Raw genomic sequence first — 18,754 nt, forward strand, 5'->3', positions numbered from 1 at the left:
AAGCAGAATCAGACGAAATCTTTTTCTAAAAATCTCATCAATTTTTTGGTTAATCTTGTTATCTTTATTAAATTGCATTCATTTCATCTTCTAATTTAATCAAGTTTTTCACCAATTTATTGTCAATTTTATCAATTTTTGTCAAGTTTTATCGAGTTTTATCGATTTTACTAAATTTTATCAATCTTCATAAACCCTTTTAGGTTAAGGGATAAACCTGATGCCTCTTTTTCAATGAGGTATTCTTTTATTCGTTTACTCTCTCAGGATTAAGGGAAAAACCTGACCCTCATTCTTCGAGGTGTTCCCATTCAGGACAAGGGATAATTCTGATACCCTTCATAGGAGCACCGATGCTACCCGGAAAAGCTCTTTTTCAAAATAAATTTTCAATAAATTTCATTAAATTTTCCTTTATTTTTATAAATTTTATTATTCTTCCCTTTCGGGTTAAGGGATAAACCTGAATTATTCTCTATAAATTCTTCAATTCACATCAAATTCTATTCTATACTCCTTCAGGATAAGGGAAAATCCTGAAGCAATCATAAATGGATTCGAATCTTAGGCCATCTTGGGTCAAGGATCTCGAATGAATCTCCCATCATCTTTTTTGTCGAAATCTATTCATACATTTTGTCAATCCTTCTAAAATCCGGCTCTCGGGTAGGAATTGTTTCCTTCCCATCTGAGTTCTGACTCAGGTTTTTGTTTTTTGTTTTATTTTTATTTTCAAAATCCGAGTTCCGACTCGGGTTTTCCTTTTTATATGGCGTTTGAAGTTCCGGGTTTCGACTCGGACTTCCTTTTGGATCCGATGCTCGTATTGGAACCAATTGTCATGTCGAGAATTCGAGTTCTCAAACTCGATTCTCATTCATCTTTTTTATCTTTATTTTTGAAAACCGGGTTCCGACTCGGATTTTCCCTTTTGTATATTCTTATTTTTTTTTTGAAGTTCTGGGTCCCGACTCGGACTTCCTTTCGGATCAGATGCTCGTATTGGAATAAATTTGTTATGTCGAGAATTCGAGTTCTCAAACTCGATTCTCATTCATCTTTTTTTTTATCTTTATTTTTGAAAACCGAGTTCTAACTCGGACTTTCCCTTTTTGTATATTCTTATTTTTGAAAGTTCCGGGTTCCGACTTAGACTTCCTTTTGGATCTGATGCTTGTTTTGGAACCAATTGTCATGTCGAGAATTCGAGTTCTCAAACTCGATTCTCAGTTATCTTTTTTATCTTTGTTTTTGAAAACCGGGTTCCAACTCAGATTTTCCCTTTTGTATATTCTTATTTTTTGAAGTTCCGGGTCCCGACTCGGACTTCCCTTTTTGGATCCGATGCTCGCATTGGAACCAATTGATTACGTCGAGAATTCGAGTTCTCAAACTCGATTCTCATTCATTCTTTTATTTTGAAAAATCGGGTTCCGACTCGGATTTTTACTTTTTGTATATTCTTATTTATTCGAGTTCCGACTCAAATTTTCCTGTTGATCCAATGCTCGTATTGGACCAAAAGTTTTCCTCGCCATTTCCCTTTCAGGTTAAGGGACAAACATGAACTTCCCCTTCAGGATAAGGGATAATCCTAAAACACCGACAATCATTCTCGCTTAAATTCTCAAGTTTCTTCGAATGTCGGTCTAGTTTTCAACTCTCCATTGGAAAACCTGATACTCGTACTGGTATGCATTTTCAAAACCTAGTACTCCTACTGGTATGCATCTTCAAAATCCAGTGCTCGTACTTGTGTGCATTTTCGAAACCCAGCGCTCGTACTGGGGCATTTTTTTTAAAATCCAGTGCTGGTATGTTTTTCAAAACCCAGTGCTCGTGCTGGTACATCTTTAAATCCAGCGCTCATGCTGGTACACCTAGCGCTCATGCTAGTGTTTTGCTGACTAATCAGTTAGCCCTCCCGGTTCAGTCTTTGTACTAACCAATCCTCAATTCAAGCTCTAAATTCTCAATTTCAACCTTCGGGTTATCATGTTGTCAAAAAAATCAAACTTTTTTTCTTGAGAAGGACCCTCTTCAGGGAGAGTTCGAGGGAGCTCGTTCCTTTTTGCATACAACCATCTTTCGTTCGCAAGAACCCGCTTTCAGAGAGAGTTTGAAGGGACTCGTTTTCTTCGCGAACAGTTTGCAAAACAACAACCAACTTTACACAAAAGAACCCTTTTTCTAGAGAGAGCTTCGACGGAAGCTCGTTTCTTTTGTGGCCCCCATTTTTCTGATTTTTGTCAACCCCTTCGCGGAGCACCCTCTTTTAGGGAGAATGTGATGGACTCGTCCCTGTGTGATACTTTCTCAACTTTGTTTTTTTTTTTCGGTCGCCTTTCCTTAAGAGAAGCCTAGAAATAGGGAGTTTTGACGAAAACTTAATTTCTCTTCGAAAGTTCTGTTTTGCAAACACCTCCTCTTTGGGGAAGAGAGGAGTATTTCCAACTTCCCATTCAGGTAAGGGCTAAGCCTGAGTCTCTCCTTTTTTGGGGGGGGGGAAAAGAGAGGAGAATTTTGTCACGGACGTGTTGATTCGATATCGAGTAATTACTCTCATCAAGGATTTCTAAAATATTTTGTCAATTTGCTATCAAAAGTCATTGTTGATCTCAAAGTTTTCATCATATAAAGAATTACTTCAAACTACCTTTAGTATTATTTTCAAAAGAGCAAGACTTTTTGCGAAATAAGGACTAAAATTCAAACTTTTTCTGTTGGTCAACCAAAAGGATGAAGAAAAAATCTTCGATATGACCAGCAAAGGAAAAATTCAATGATGTTGAAAAGCCATAAGTGAACTAATATTGATTATAGCTATGGCAGATTCTTAAATATCATTCTTTTGGCAGTAAGACAATGGAAATATCCTGGGCAGTAAAAAGGACCTACCCAATCCATTTAAGCTGCAATCAAATATCTGCAAAAGGGATCTCTCAATTGTCGTCAAGATGAAGACGAATATGCGAGCTAGACCCCCGGGGCTAAAGAAGATTTGGATCATCTCCGAGATGAAGGAGTTTGTGAAGGATCCTTCCAGGGAAAGTTCAGATCACCGTTGAGATGAAGGCGAGTGCAATGAACCTACCGACAAACCCTAAAAGATATTTGATTTTTGCTATCTAGAGATTTTGACCAATGAACCAATATCATTAGCCTAATTCCTGAGAAAGAAAAAGAAGGATCGGAACATCTCCAAGATGAAGGAGTTTGTGACGTACCCTTCCTCGAAAAGAGAGAAAAGTCAGGACATCTCCAAAATGAAGGATGATGTAAAAGCCCAAGAAAGCTCCATGACTCAAAAGAGTGCAAAAAGATCGTCATGGAAAAAGCTCTCAGGATATCAAACTGCCCAAAATTGCCAGGAATCATCTTTATTTATGTAAAATTCTTCTATCGATATCTTTTCACTCAATCGATTTTATGAAGCTAAGAATATTTCCTCTTTTTCATATCAAAGAAATTGATATCTTCTTTGAAGAAGCTCAACAACAACAAATTTGATTTTGATTCTTGATTGTATGGGGTTAGCCCAATTGGAGCTAATACTCCAGGTAGAAAGAGGTGATATTTTCACATATATGCACAATTTAATCATTCTGAATCAACTATAATTTTTTGACATCTTATTGGCAATATTTTCTCATTATCCCAACATGAAGTAAGAACTTGATGTTCGTTTTGACGTATCCTGATGTCATTCCTCCTTAGGACTGAAAAGTCATTTCCTTCCGTCTGATCTGAGCGCTCTCAGATTTGCACGCTTCATTGTGTTCCCTACTGTCCCGCCATAGACAGTTCCCGCTCAGAATAAGGGTTAAATCTAAACTTTTTGCAAAAGGTCTGTTATTGTCAAAAGCTATTTTCAGTCTCAGCGATGAGGCGCCCAAGAACAACCTCTTTTCAAGCTTTAGGGACCCCCATTTTTCATCCTTTTGCAAACCCTTCTTGGACTTCTTATGCAAAGTCTAGAGGTCCCGTCACAGTTTCCCCGCTCTTCGAGGATTCTGTATCCATTCAGGCTAAGGATTAAACTTGTTACCTCGCTCCTCGAGGTATCACCCAAACCTTCTGCGAGAGGTCGTCTGTTTTTTAGAAAGCTGATTTAGTCTCAGCAATGAGACACCCCAGATCATCCCCTTTCCAAGCTTTAGGGAATCCTTTGTTTTTCTCTTCTCGCAAAACCTCTTTCGGATTTGTTCGTCCAAATTCCGAAGGTCCCATCATGGTTTCTTCACCCGAGGATTCCATATGGTGGCCCCTTTCAGGTTAAGGGTTAAGCCTGAACCTCGCTGTACGAGGTATCTTTCCATTCAGGTTATGGTTAAACCTGAGTCTCACTTCAACTAGATATCTTTTCTAGTCCTACCACGGTTTCTTCATTTGAGGAATTTGTGTGATTCCCCCCATTCAGGTCAAGGGTTAAACCTGAATCTTGGTTTGGCGATGCACTTCATTGTCCCATCACGGCTTCCTCGTACGAGGATTCTGTATGGTCGTCCTCTTTCAGGATAAAGTGAAGCCTAAAATCGCGTTCCACGAGATATCCTCCTTTTTCGGGTTTGGGTTAAACCTTAACCTCGTTTCGACGAGGTAATCCTTTCCGCCCCATCATGGTTTTCCCCGCAAAGGAATCCATGCTCTTTATATATCCATCCAGGAAAGGATTATGCTCGAATTTCATCTCACGAGACATTTTCTCTCAAAATGTCTCATCGAGGTCTGCCTATATTCCTTTCCTCATCTAAATTGTCTTGACATATCTTCGTCCCATCCAGGTTAAGGGCTAAACCTGAGTCATTCCAAAAGACTGATCTTGTCTCACCCATAAGACTTGATCAAAATTCTTATCTTTCACTATTTTGGGATCTTCATCCAAAGTCCCATCACGATTTCCTCATTTCTATCATTCAGTCAAGTCATTTTCAAAAATTTCGTCCCCCCAGAACCATTCAGGATAAGGTTTAAGCCTGAAAAGCCATGTTTTCAAAATAATTCTTCCATACTCAGCTCAGGTCTACTGACAGGGGCATTTTTCAAAATTTGGGGTGTTTCTTTGTCACTAAGCTCGGCTTTCAACCGGCTTAGTAGCAAAGAGGGGCATCTGTGAACACCCCAAATTTTTCAAAGTTTTTGTAAAAATATCCTTTTTGCCCCTGGCTCCATCTTCTGAGAAAACCAAAGCTAATATTCAGTCATTCTTCAGATTTTCTAGATTGAATTCCATATTGATATACTCAAACTCAATTCCGGATCCGAACCCAGTGTTTTAAACCCAAATCTGAGCCCCGTTGTCTGATTTTCAAATTAAAATTACAAAAATATTAAAAATGGTTTTGAAAGGCTCGGGCAGTTCATCCGGCATCCTCTGAGATCCACAACCCTATATTTCTCAGTTCAAGGTTAAAACCTCAAATATTTCCTAAAAATCTGGATATAAACCAATTTTCTGAAGAAATTTTCCCGAAGATCGCCTTGAGTTCTCAGAAAAACTCCCTTTTGTAAATATTTTGCAAAAATACAAAAAAAATTAGTTTTTAATCTTTGTCTTCTCGTAAAACTTTAGGGTTTTATTCTAAAAATGCAAAAAAATGAAAAAACAACATAAAAACCAAAAATAATTGGGAAAATGTGGAGCTCCAACCCGCTTTGAAGCTTGTTTTTGCTAAAAACTCCTCTTTAAAACCACTTTTTGAAAAATCATTGTAAAGGGACCCTCTTTTTGAAAAAGAGAAAACTTTACAACGTCCGCGGGTTCGCGAGCTTCCCTTCTCCACCCTCGATCATCTGGGAGCCTCCCTCCTCCATTCATCCTCAACAAACCTCCACCCTCTGCAGCCTTCCACTCTTCCTTTAAGAAGATCCCTCCAGGATCCCTCTGGGCATCGGATTTTTTTCGCATCCATCCATTCTCGCCCTTTTCTACTACCAATAATTGTCTTCGCTCCCTCTTCCAAGGTGCCTGCAAGAAAAAGGAAGCCAGTAAGCCTCTCCTCCTGATTTTCCGGCTTCCTCCTCCCCTGCGGAACTACAGGTAAGCGTCCGACCTCCCTCATTCTTGATTCAATACGGAATTTCCTTTTGTTTTCCTTTTGTCTTCTTCTAAAATTCATCTTTATGTATTACTTTCTTTTTTTTAAGCAAAATAGTGTGGTTGACCTGCATATAACAGGATCGACTCACCCCTTTGCAACAGAAAAATGGAATTTCCTAAATTCCAACATCTTTTTTTCTTTCTCTTTTTTTGTCCTACGATTTATTTTTCTTACTCATGCTCGATAATTTCCTATGGTTTCTCTGAATCTTAATCTAATTTCCTGTGTCTTTCATTATTTGTTTCTTTTCTCTTCTTTTTTTTTCGGTTCTTACATTTTGTTAGCATCAGGAAATGCTTTGATCCTCCTAAGAATTGTCGTTTTTCTTGTTCTCTTTCTTGGAATCGAGTTTTTTGTAAACTCCCATGGTCGTGTCTTGCTGTTGGCGTTTCGAAGAGGCGAGTCGGGGTATTGGATGCCCATTTGTCGGTGAATCATATGATGCCTAGCATTCATTGATCTTTGGTTTTCATCGATTACCATTTTCTTTGCTTAATACCGCCATTTATATTTCTTGTTAAGAGCATCCCTTCTATTTTTGATTCCCTGCAATTTGTCTCCTAAAGTTTCATCATCACATCTGGCTGAGTCAGTTGTTCTGCGTTACCCATACCCTTGGCTGAAGATGAGGGATCTCAATCCAGATTGGCTGCACAACCATATGATGAAATCATAAAAAAAAAAGAGTGTTAATACCTGATCTCAGTTTGGTAATCGGATCAAATTTTGCTAGAAGAGTTCTTTTGATCATCTGCAATGTGGCTTCAGATTGGCGTACTAGGTATCCATGTATATTTTCAGGACAGATTTAATATTGTTGGTATGCTTTGCTCTCATTATGATGGGGGTTCACATCTACCACAGTGAAAGCTGATGCCTCTGTAATACATGCTTTGTGTTATGTTCCATCTGAGCGATGTGTATATTTTTTCCAAAACATTTACTATGTTGTGTTGTTTCGTTATCTCATCTGCTAATTCCATTTTTCCTTTTGCCTCTACTGTTTATTACTAATACTATTGCCTGCATGTTATTCCTAAGTTTTAAAATCAGAATTTAGAATTTCGTCTCTTACAGTTGAACTACTGCCTCCTTTCAATTCTTTTCATTGTATTATATACTCCACCGTTCGTTTGTATCCATCTGTATCCTCATCACTTTCACTGATTATTTTCACCTTAAACCTCACTTCACATACCTCCATTTAAGAGCCCTTCCCCCATAAACAATCTGTATTTTTTTTCTCTGCAAGTGACACTATTCACTAGCATTTGCTCACTCGTGTTTCTTTGTGTTCAGATAATAAGTTCATAGGATAATACCACTGCACTATTTCACTTGTCATCATTGGTGTAGTCAGATTAGGGAAGGTCGACCATTATTTACTATTGCTTACAACTTCATGTTACTCATTGTTTCCTCACAGGAAGGTAGAGTACACCCTGTAAAATGATTGTTGCTCACTCTGTTACATGTTCAAGTCTCTCACGTCAGCATGGTCAGATATGCGAAAAGAGCAGGAAGACTATAGTAGGCCAGGAGCTCCTACATGAAGAATCAAATTTCTCGAATGGCTTGTTAGGATCAATTTGACAGATTCATCAGTGGTTGATGTTTGGGGTCGATTTATGCACATTCCAGGGGAAGAAGTGGTATTTCTGCCTATTATGATGATGTCTGCATACCATGTGTTACATTCCTGAGTTTCTTTTTTTCTTTCCTTCTTTCCATTAGATGACAACCATCATACAAGATTCTCGTTGGGATTTGATCTCATTGGTATTCATAGGCTTATTCATAATTATCTCATGCCATTTACAACTCCATCAGTGCTATATATTTGTGTATAGTTTTTTTTTTTTCCCTCTGTTATATCAATTTCAAGATAAATGCCTGCATTTTGCCAAACAAGATTCAGATTTAGCTTTGTCCACAACAAATATGTATGGTCTGACACAACATCTAAGTCCAGATCCAAGACTCTAATATATTGATCACAATGGTCCCACCATGTCCATATTTTGTGTATTACGGTTGTGTAAAATTTAGATGTTGGGCCTCTCTTAGGCCAGCTTCTAAATGTACTGGTTTGAGAATCTCTTACAGGGCTGCTGGTGGCCCTGAATCAAATTTTTTTTTCTTGTGTGGAAAGAGCCCACAGAAACAGCAAAACGTGATTATGGTACCATTGAGGAAATTGCAGGTTCGGCTATTGAGCCGTCTTGTGAACAGATATGGTGCTTATACACCAGAGCGTATGAAGATAAAAGGGCATTCCTAACTATCTATAGTACATTTGTTCCTGTGATAATTGCTTACCCATGACCCAAACATTTCATGATAGGGGCCGACAATTCAAAGATAAAAAAAAGGGGGGGGAAAATCAATCGGTAATTTGATTGGCTGACCACCCTACCAAGTCATCGCTATTATGGCTGGAATCGTTATACTGGCTGAAGTCTCCACCTTCATAAGCCGCCACTTCACAGCATCTTATCCAATGCTGTCAGGTGATTTTCATTGATGTTGCTGAAGGTAATTCACCGCCTCCCATTAGCAGGAATTGGTCCACTGTTAGAACCAGTCTCCACCAAATCATCATTCCCAGTCTCTTCTCCATGTACCTGTTGCAGCCGACCAGTCAATGCTTTTAATAACACTTCCCCTACTTTTTGGGAAGCAAAGGCTCGAGATTTTTTTTTTCTGTAAGAAGGTTTGCATCACTGTCATATCAGAGTAACAGAGGTTATCTCCTTCATGGGATAAAATTATCAGTATCTTGCTTGACGAGGATATTGTTGTAAAAGTGACAAGCATTGGGTTGTCAAAAGCTGGGCAAATACCTGATCAAATCTATATCAGTGTAAACAATGAGGGGAAAGCTCTGGTTCGTGGTAATCTAAAATCCCTCAAGGGACAGCCACCTCTCCTTTTCTTTACAGCATCTTCTTGCACCCCATGACATGTAGGCTTCTCAATGAGCATATACATTTCTTTTCATCTTAACACTAGTGTAATGTATCAAATACACATCTCCATATAGGTTTGATCATTGGTATAATCACTGCCTATGCATTGTGCTCATTTTCAGTATGTGTTCCTTTCTTTATCATTCATTCTTTTTCCTATTAAAACATAAGAAGATCAAATGAACACATCTTCAGCACTGCGATTTCAAGTACATATACAATCCCGTGACATCTGTTAAGACCTATCTGATGTAGGTCATTTGTATATTGAATAAAAATGCTTGAAAGTTTGTTCATATCATAATCATGTGTTACTTCCTTAGCCATCACGAAGTGTGCTGGATAAAGCATCAGTTTTATCATGTTCCCACACACAAAATTCTGCACTCTTGTCATTCACTTGTTTGTGATAACATACCACACTCAACTACTCTACATTTATGTCACACACACACACACACACACACACACACACACACACACATATATATATATATATATATATATATATATATATATATATATATATATATATATATATATATATATATATATATATATGCATGTATATATATGTATATACATGTATGTGAACACATTGATGGCTATCCTTTCATGCCTAGATTGTCAATATTATTTCATTAAGCACAAAGTAGGTATACGAGTGTCTCATTACTTACATTTCTAAAATCAATGCAATTTTCCTTCATACTAACCAAGTGTTTTGCAGGGAATTATAAGGAAAATATCATTATTCGGAGTAGTAAATTCAAATTCATGTATTGTAATAGTTAGATCTTAAATGAGAATTTATATTTTCTGCTTTAGATAGAATGAATGAACATTATAAATATCATGAATTGCTTATTTTCATGCTTTTTACCTTTGTTTTCCAAAATCTCACAATGGTGAAACATGAATGGCACGTGCATCATTTCGTAAGAGGTAATTAATCTTAAGTTGATGATTTACATCAATGGCCATAGTCAGGATGTAAACAAAACTTAGGATTCTTATCTTTTATAAAATAACACTGGATCCACATTGGATCATTTTCAAAATTCATCATGTTTTTCTTTAAACATTTTCCTCTTTTATCAGAGTTTTATTTAAAATTAATTCAATATATATACCAATGGCCATAGTCAGGGTATATTGAGAGTTAATTTCATTTTGAAACTCTATAAAAGCACCAAAAATGTATTTTATTCTTCACTTGAATTTAAATGTGGTTATTATATAATATATTCAATGACCATAGTCAGAGATATATTATATCTTCAACCTCATTCTTAATTCATCTAAAGAATGAAATATGCTTTTCAAAATCCAATTTTAAATTCTTTAAATTCATTCATCATTTAGGATAGAATTGCATCATATTTTCAAAATTTCCTTTTCAAAATTCCAAGTGATTCTTTTTCTTCTTTTCTTAGATCAAATCTTATTAGATTCAAATTCAATTTTATCTCATTTCAAGATTCAAAAACTCAATTTCAAAGTCCAATTTGACTTTGGAATTTCAAAAACATTTTATATTCAAACTCCAAAATTCCAATTCAATTCAAAATTCAATTTAACTTTGCAGTTTTGATTCATTTTCAAAATCAAAATAAAGTTTTATCTTCTTACCTTCAAATTCAAAATCAAAGTTTGAGATTGATTCTGAATCTCAAAACTTGACCCTTCTTAAAATTTTAAATTCAAATCTAGGTTTTCAAAACCCAGATCCATCTTCAGAAATCCCATTTGGACTTTCAGAATCCAAATCCAAAGTTAGATCCTAAATCCCAACTTGGATCCAGATTTCCAAGTACAATATCCACTTTTGGATCTTACACTTCAAATCCAAATTCCATTTAGGATCCAGGATTCAATTCCATCTTGGATCTCAGACTTCAGATCCAAAATTCCATTTAGGATCCAGACTCCAACTCCACCTTGGATCTCAGATTTCAGATCCAAAATCCATTTTAGGATTCAGAATCCAACTTCACCTTGGATCTCAGACTTCAGATCCAAAATCCATTTTAGGATCTAGAATCTATTTCCATCTTGGATCTCAGATCCAAATTTCCTTTAGGATCCAGAATTCAATTCCATCTTGGATCTTAGATTTCAGATCCAAATTTCATTCCAAATTTCGGATCCAATTCCGTTTTGGATCCCAGATTTCAGATCCAATTCCCATTTCGGATTCTAAATCCAGAATTCAATTTTGATCTCAATTTAGAATCCAGACTTCGGATTCAAATTTCATTTTGAATTCCAACTTTCAAATCAATTCTATTTCTCAATTCTATTTAGATTTCCCAAATCTCCTTCTGATTTCAAAACTTCAAAGCTAGAGTTCAACTCCATTTCAGACATTCATCCAGATTCAAAATTCTAAAATTCAAAGTCCATTTATGACTTTGAAATTTCCTTTCTTCTCTTTTTATCTCAGCTTCAAATCATTCTTTCTTAGAAATCAAGATTTATTCTTTCAACTCTGATTACTTCAAAGACTTAGAACTTCTCTGATCTATCTCAAGTTCTAAGTTGGATTTTATCATTCAAAAGCCATTTCTTCACTCCATCATCAAGTTCATCTCAGAATACTTGGAAATTTTCAAAACATCTTTTCAAAAAGAGCATACATTCATGCATTGCACAAGCATGATTCTTTGTACATTTAGATTTAGGATAAATTCTTAGATAATATTTAGGCAAAGCAAAAGGCATAAATTCAATCCTTGGTTCGATTACCCCTGGTAAAGGCGCCAGGAATGGTCGAACCTCGTACCGACGAGCGAATCCCGTCTCTCTATTTTCTCGCAAATATTTTCAAAACGGAGGCGAGTTTTTTTTCTAAATATTTTCAAATCAAGGTCAAGTGAGACCCCGCAAAAGAGTTCCTCTCTCTTCTTCTTTTCTCTTCTTTTCTCTTCTCTCTTCTTTTTCTTCTGTCTTTTATTTTTCTCCCTTCAAAAAGGAGGAAAATAGAGGTTAGAGAAGGAAGAGAGAGAAACCACAAGAGAGGAAAAATTTTGCGATGACCACAAGTGCACGTGCCATTCGTGTAGACCATAGTGAATTTGTAAAGAATGTGCATGAATTGGCATACATAGCAGTTATATATCAAAGTTTAAAACTATATGCAATGCAAATCCTAATCTAAGTAGAAATTGAAATTCTTATTCCAAAGTTTACATTTAATTTACATCACTAATTGAATTTAAATACAGAAAAATAAAGGAAAATAAAGTCTTCAATGTTTCTGCAAAACTAGAAAAATAGATTAGTAAAGACATGTTGGTTTTTCTAGATTTATCCAGTAATATCTAGAAATTACTGGATTTTGCTAGATATAAGCCATTTTCCATAGGATTCCCTTATATAAACTTAATAAAATATGAAATAAGATGGAATAAATATGAAAATGGAATTTGAAATTTCGAAATTGGGGTCAAAATGACAAAAATACCCCTGATAGCAAGACTATGGCCTTAAAATCAGGGTTTTTAGAAAGACATTTTGTAAAACTGCAAGTTTTGAAATTCAAATGAGGATGAATTAAACCAAATATGATATAACATGATTAAAAATATGAAAATTAGGGTTTATGATTTCGAAATTTAGGTCAAATGACCAAAATGCCCCGGATAGCAAGACTATGGCCTTGAAATCAGGGTTTTCTGAAATAGATTTTGATAAAAACTTGGGATTTATTATTTAAATAAACATAAAATCAAACATGAGACATCCTAACATGATTATAAACATAAGAAAACCATAAAATTATGAGCTTACACACGAAAATCAAGAAATATTATAAATATCACAATTTTGGCAGTGTTTCTGAATCTTTCAGGTACCCTGTTTTGCAATTTGATCTATTCAAGCATCAAATGAATTTTAAATTTGATAAAAATCGACACCTGTACTTATTATAACCCTAAAATGAGATTGGAATCATAAAAATATATTTTTGACATTATTTTAATTCAAAAATTGCATTAAAACTCTAAAACAATCTATTTTTACCCATGGTCACAGACCAGTTCCAATGTTAGACCCAAATCAGTGGTCAATTCACCCTAAAAATTTCTGAAATTTTACATAAGTAAACTATACAGAAAAAAAAAATTCCTTTTTACAGATTGGAAAAATCATCTCCGATTAGGGAGAAACCATTCCGGCAATCTGAACTAAAATATAACGAATCTAACATAGGTTAAAACAGATACTTCAGGTTAAAAATATAGAAATAAATAGTAAACTTAATCAAAAATTTCTGAAATTTCAGAATTGAACCGTAGACAGAAACATAATGAACTTCCTTTTTTACAAATTCTGAATCGGATCTACGGTTTGAGATCTATGATCAGTACAAGTTAGATTAGGATTTTAGTAAACCCTAACGAGTTTTAAATTTTAAATCTGATTATCTGACAGAGGAAAAATATCAAATAGAGAAAAAAAAATTATCCAAATTTCACAGTAAATAGTTCTCATTAATAAAAATCCACTGCATATTACGAATCTCCAATCGGATATCGGATGAGGAAAATAACACAACTGCAAGTTACCTATGAATTTCAATATCGATTCTAAACGATGGAAAATCATGGTTTAATCTTTTATTTTTTTGACAGGGTTCCCGAATTTCAAAACATCCGAAATTTTTACAGTAGTTCACTAACATATACATGTATCACATATTAAAAAATCAGAAATTTACAGTGAGTACTTCAATACGAAATAACATGTTCTTTGCTGATCCAAGCTTAAAACACACAGAAATTTGATAAAATCTAATAAAGCATGCATTAATCAATGAAAACAATAAAGAAAATACCAAAACAGTAAAATAAAATTAATTTCTATGCTGAAAAATGTGTAATAAACATAAATAAGTAAAAAAATAAATAAAATACAGGGAATCCATGGCTGGAATTAATATTTACCGTTGAAATCATGGATTTAACCCATTTAACGGGTAAATCTCACGTTTCTTTGGTTAAGAACGTAGAAAACATACCTTTCATCATTTCTAACGGATTAGAATCCTGAAAAACAACATGGAATAGGTTTAGATCATCTTCTTGGATTGAACTTGAGGTTCTTGATGGTGATTTCATGGTTTAAACCATGAAAAAGGAGGTGCCAATGGTTAAATCCATTGAAAAATCATAAAAAAATAATAAAAACTAACAAAAAAATACTAAGGAATCCTACCTTGGATGGTGCAGCAATAGAGGGAGCAGCTTGGAGGAGAGATAAGGTCCAAGAAATTGATGAGAAAGCCTTAGGGGTCGACCTCCCCTCTAGCCTCTTTAAATAGAAAAAGAATTAGGTTAAAAAAAAGGATATTTAATTCCAATTTTGTCCCTTTTAAAAACCTATCTCAAACAATTAGTGGGGGGGCAATTTTTCTTAATTAAATTTGACTATTGACCTTCCTAATTAAGCCCCTAACTAACCTAAGACTGCTAATTAGACCTCTAATTGACCTAAAGACCCCAAATGTGCCGCCATTTGGGTTTTCCAAAAACTTAATTTTTAAAACTGTAAAATCAAAGTTAGAAACTAGAATGAAGATAGGGGTTTTTTTTAATTAAATTTTGACTCACCTAGACATCTAACCTAGGTAGGACATTGACTAATCCTAGTCTAACCCTGACTTTTACAAATGTGGCGCCACCTTGAGTGGGCCCCACTTGAATTTTCAAAAACGATTTTAAAGCTTGAAATTGAGAGAATTTTCAAAAGATCTTCAAAAGTAATCTTGAAATTAAAAGTTTTGAAATGTCATAGAGTTCCAACTGGGTCAGAACTCCTCTGGATATGGCGCCAACTAAGTGGGCTCACATCAGGTTTTAAAAAATTTGAAATAAAAACTGAAAATAACTTTGAAAAGGGGTTAAAATCAATAATTGAAATTTAGAATTTTTGAAAATAGAGTCTCAAGCGAACTGAGACTCCGGATTAGAGTCTTGGATTTTTAGGTCTCTAAAATTTTGAGTTTTAAAAGCCAAATGAAGGAGCTTTTGAAAAGATTTTATCAAAAATAGCGAAACAAGTCAGAAAATACAGTCAAGGTTAGACTCCTAACTCAATCAGAACTCTGAAATAGAGTCCTGAATTTACTGGACTCTACAAAATGACCTAATTTTTGAAAAACAAATGAAAATAACAAAAATAGAAGTAAAAACAGACTCTAGAACAAACTTCTAACTGGATTAGGACTCTGGGACAGAGTCCTGGTCAGATTGAAACTCTAGATTTTTTTTGGTATTTTCTGAAAAACAAACGAAAGAACTTGTGAAAACATTGAAAACAATAACAAATATTGGAATAAAACAGAGTTATGATTCAACTGAGACTCTGGTGACAGAGTCCTAATTGAACTAAGACTCTCAGATTTTTGGATTTTCTGAGAAAACAAATAAGAGAATTTTGAAAAACAGTTGAAAACAGTATAAAATTGAAGTTTTGGTTTAGAGTCCTGATCTAATTAAAACTCTGAGAAAGAGTCCTGATTCAATCAGAACTCTAAAAATTTTGGTTTTTCTGGTAAGCAAATAATAAATTTTAAGCAAAGCTTTTGAAAACCAATGAAAATGAAGTGAGAAAATGAACTTTGGATAGAGTCCTGATTTGATCAGGGATCTGGGGCAGAATCCTGATTTGATTAGGACTCTAGGCTAAAACCTCAGAATTTTGAAATTCTTTGATAAAAGTATAATAGTTTTGATAGATGGAAAGATTTTTGAAAGATTTCTTCAAAATTGAAATCAGGATCAGAGTCCTGATTCAACTAGGACTCTCTGAACAGAGTTCTGTTTTGACTGAAACTCTAAGTTTTTTACTCCTTTTGTAAAGATTTTGAAATATTTGATTAAAAACAGGTAAAAATAATGACAAAAGACGGAGTCCTAGTCCAACTGGGACTCTGAGAAAAGTCCTAATCCTACTGGGATTCTTGAAGAAGAGTCCTAATCCAACTAAGACTCTAGGATTTTGGCCAAAACAGAAGATTTTGAAAGGTTTTCTCCAATGCAAGTAGAAAAGGTAGTAAAAAGTAGAGTTCTAATCCGACTGAGACTCTGAAAAAAGAGTCCTGATCCAACTAGGACTCTAAATTTTTGGCCAAAATAGAGGAAACTGACAAGGGATATGACCATAACTGGTTTAAAATCAGAATGGAGTTTTAAAATTTTTTAAAAAGATAAAAAGATAGAGTCTTGGTCCAACTAGGACTCTGAATTTTTTGAGAAATTTGGTAAATGAAAGAATCCAAAAGCGACACCACCTAAATGGGTCTCATCTGAGAATTGAAATCAATTGAAATTGAGTTTGAAATGAATCCATATTGTTTTCTGAGAAAACACTTCAAAATATAAGGTCCTCGGGGTTGGCAAATGACAGAATGTTGATTAAAAACCCAGGTTTTAAAATTGATTTTGAAAGAAAGAGCTTAAAAACCCAAATCTGGATTAAATATTTTGAAAACAGGAGTGTTGGATCTCAAAAATGAGATGTAATGCTATGCAATGCTATGAAATGCTATGAAATGGTATGTCGAATACAGGCAATGATATGCAGTGACACATAAAATGCAAGCACTGGATGAGGGTGAAAATTTGGGGTGTTTACAGATGCCCCTCTTTGCTACTAAGCCGGTTGAAAGCCGAGCTTAGTGGCAAAGAAAAACACACCAAATTTGGACTATATATACAAAACAAATGCTCTGGTTAGGAGAATCTGACCGGGTAAGAAAGAATTGGCTCTGACGGTGATCATGATAGGTATGGAATGGAGAATAAAGAAGAAATATTCATTCTGCGAGATTGAAGTTCAAGTTTTGCCTTTATCCTGGATGGGACGAAAATACCTCGTATGAAACGAAGCTCAGATTTTAACCCTTGACCTGATTGGGGAATGAAATACCTCATCAAATGAGGCTCAGGTTTGTACCCTTAACCTAATTGGGCGGAAATGAAATGCCTCATCAAATGAGGCTCAGGTTTGTACCCTTAACCTGATCGAGCGGAAATGAAATACCTCATCAAATGAGGCTCAGATTTATACCCTTAACCTGATTGGGCGGAAATGAAATACCTCATCAAATGAGGCTCATGTTTGTACCCTTAACCTGATTGGGCGGAAATGAATGAAATTCTCGAAAGAAGAGACCGTGATGGAACCTTCGGATTTTGCATAATAAATCCGACAGGAGTTTTGCAAAAGGAAGGAAAATGGGGTCCCTAAAGCTTGAAAAGGGATTGATCTTGGGAGCCTCATTGTTGAGACTAAATAACTTTTGAAATTGGTGACCTTTTGCAAGAAAATGATTGGTGGCTTAACCTAAAGCCAAAATTGGACTGTCTATAATGGGACAGTGAGGACACAGGGAAGTGTGCGAATCTGAGAGCCCAGGCACTCAAATTATACCAAAGAAGGGAATGAATCTTGAAAACTCCCGTTATCAAGTCCTAAAAGGGATAACGACTGACGACTGATGTCAGGATACGCCAAAGATGAACCTCAAGCTCTCACTTCACGCTAGGACAACTAGAAAATATTGTCAAAATGTTGAAAATTTTTGTTGATTTAAAATGATTGAAAGTGATGCACATTGTTTTGAAAATATTTCCTCTTTTCTATCTGAAGTATTACCTTCGACTGGGCTTGACTCCGTAGAATCAGGATTCAAATTCAAATTGCTTGCGATTGGTTTTTTTTTCAAGGAAGCTATCAATTTCCTTGATATGAACAGAAAAGAGAGTATTCTTGATATTGTGAAAACAATTGGTGAAAGGATATTGATAAAAGAATTTCACAAAATTAAAGAAGATTCTTTGGCAAATTCGGCAGTCTAATATCCTAGGATTCTTTTCTCATGATGATCTTTCTGCCCACCTTTTTTTTTTGTTGGCAGAATTAGCGCTCTCTTGGGTTTTTGGGGATTACATCATCCTTCATTTTGGTGATGTCTTGACTTTTCTCTCTCTTTTTTTTGGAAGGGTATGTCACAAACTCCTTCATCTCAGAGATGTTCAGATCCTTTATTTCACTCAGGGATTATGTTGACGGTTATTTGCTCATGGGTTGGAAATCTCTTGGTGATAGCAGAAATTAAATATATTTTAGGGTTTGTCGGGAGGCTCATCGCAATCGCCTTCATCTTGACGGTGCTCTGAACTTTTCCTGGAAGGATCCGTCACAAACTCCGTCATCTTAGAGATGATTCAAATCTTCTTTGGCCCCGGAGGTCTACTCGCCTAATTCGCCTTCATCTTGACGACAGTTGAGAGATCCCTTTTGCAGATATTTAATTGCAGCTTAGGTGATTGAGGAGATATGGAGATTGTGTGGATTTTTCTGTATCACCCAGAATATTTTGACTGCTTTTATTTTCCAAGAATGATCTTTAAAAATGTGCCATTGACTGTGATCAATATTGATCACTTATGGCTTTGCAACAACATTGAATTTCCTTTGCTGGCCATATCGAGGATTTATTCTGCGTCCTTTTGGTTGGCCAATAGAAAGATTTTGAATTTTGAATCTTTTTTCGCGAAAGCTTTGTCCTTTCGGAAGTAATACTGGAGGTATTCTGAAGTAATAATTTTTTTGTAATAAAGATTTTGAAATCAACAAATATTTAATGACAAATTGACAAAAAAAATTTGAAAT

Source organism: Nuphar pumila, chromosome 8, assembly GCF_984573655.1.
Source record: "Nuphar pumila chromosome 8, dmNupPumi1.hap1.1, whole genome shotgun sequence".
NCBI classification, from domain to species: Eukaryota; Viridiplantae; Streptophyta; class Magnoliopsida; order Nymphaeales; family Nymphaeaceae; genus Nuphar; species Nuphar pumila.